This window comes from Saccopteryx leptura, chromosome 8 (genome assembly GCF_036850995.1).
Source record: "Saccopteryx leptura isolate mSacLep1 chromosome 8, mSacLep1_pri_phased_curated, whole genome shotgun sequence".
Lineage (NCBI taxonomy): Eukaryota > Metazoa > Chordata > Mammalia > Chiroptera > Emballonuridae > Saccopteryx > Saccopteryx leptura.
This window is the reverse complement of record NC_089510.1, coordinates 3,802,759-3,804,549: the sequence shown is the minus strand read 5'-3', so window position 1 is coordinate 3,804,549 and position 1,791 is coordinate 3,802,759. Positions and strand designations below refer to the sequence as shown.

The 1,791-nt window shown below is 40.0% G+C and overlaps 1 non-coding gene across 1 annotated transcript; it reads right to left on the bottom strand.

The window, feature by feature from the left end:
* Nucleotides 1-1,108: 1,108 nt before the first annotated feature.
* TRNAV-AAC (transfer RNA valine (anticodon AAC)) lies at nucleotides 1,109-1,184 on the bottom strand. Its single transcript has one exon. It is a non-coding gene; the product is annotated as a tRNA-Val (tRNA).
* Between the last annotated feature and the right edge of the window lie 607 nt (nucleotides 1,185-1,791).

The following is a 1,791-nucleotide window of genomic DNA, read 5'->3' as shown; positions in this document are numbered from 1 at the left end:
ACCACGCTGCGCACGACTGCTCCAAACTCAGCTTCGGTTTAGTGTGTGCAGTTCCTTAATATACTCCGGATTGCATTTGATACTTCTGGAGCCGGGGTATGCTACGGACTGTTTTGTCTGCTGAATGAAGGTATTCACCCTAGGTGAAAGAACCAGACTGATTCTCACTAATTCTGCCCAGCGGGGAAATAAAAACGAAAGATGGACTTGAATTAACCAAAAGAGGGATGTGATCTGAACAGAAAAAAAAAAAAAAAAGGGAAAAATTAGCTTCCCGTCACACAATATTACCCCAGTCTGTGTGCTACATTTCACAGTTGAAGACTAACTTTGGGTTAGATGCTAGATTTTCAGAACACTGCCATCAAAATGGAAATGCTGACATGCATGTAAACGTGTCCGTGTCAACACGCTTAACCCTTTGGCGTATCTTGGCTGCTGAGGATCAAATCAGGGAAAGCGTATGTGATTCTGAGTCCTACGCAGGATGGAACATCTGACTAAGAAGAGCTTTGAGCAATCAGGGCCTCTTAATCGATAGTTTTCTGTGATCAGTTCACTTGACAGCGTGTTTCAACGATGAAAAGGCAGGGAAGATTTTTCATATTCTTTCTTTGAAATAAGGATTCTCCAGACAGAATACCAGTGAGCACATTCATTTTTCATTTCGGAGTTTTGAAATGATAAATTCCACAATTATCAAATACCCAACTGTATAATTTGTCATGAAAGCATTCATACTGAGAATATGCAGACAGAACTAGATACGGGCTTCTCTTGACAAGAATAATGCAACTTCTAGTATGTGGAGAGAGTGTGAAGAGATGGAGAAATCTGCCCAAAAAGTAGTGGTTAGACCAATGGAAATGGAAATGAAGAAAATCCATGAATATGGCAAGCCCACTAGGGGGTGATGTTCTGCCCATCTGGGGCCTTTGCTCTGTTGCAACCGGAGCCATTTTTTGGCTCCTGAGGCGGAGGCCATGGAGCCGTCCTTGGCACTCGGGACCAACTCGCTCCAATGGAGCCATGGCTGCAGGAGAGGAAGAGAGAGAGAGATGGGGGGGGGGGACGAGGAAGGGAGAAGCAGACGGGCACTTCTCCTGTGTGCCTTGGCTGGGAATCGAACCCAGGACATCCACATGTTAGGTTGATGCTCTACCACTGAGCCAACCAGCCAGGGCCAATCCATGAATATATAAAGCAAGAAAAATAAATAAAAGAATGCCATTGATTCTACAAGGAAGGATGTCAAGTTACCACTCTGCTATCATGCAAATTGGATTCAAAAGTGTAGTTAATGAGAACTGGCTGTTTTGTACCTTTTAAAAGAAAACCCCAGGAGCTTAGCTTATTGATGACTGTGATTGTAATAACAAATTAATATGTATTTAAAATATTTATTTTTAATGTAATCTGTCATTCTACATAAATCAGTTAGTGCTTGTGCTAGTAAATATATTAATGTTAAAAGAATATACAGACTGGATACTTTATGCATCAATTCTGAAGAGATAAGTGTAAGAATAGTTCATGATGTTTATATATGTATGTTCAGCTGCTGAGAGGGTAAGAATTATTTTACAGAATAGACTGCACACATCTGAAGAGATAAACAAAGAAGACACACAACCGTATTATTAGGATTTGGGGGGAGGGGAACACTGTGGAGCATTAAAAAAATAAAACATTTTTGTGGAATAAATAGTTCTTAATACAATTAGTGAAAAACCTTTGGCACCAAAATCAATATTAAAAAAAAAAACTGTGAAGGAAAAAGATTTTTATAAG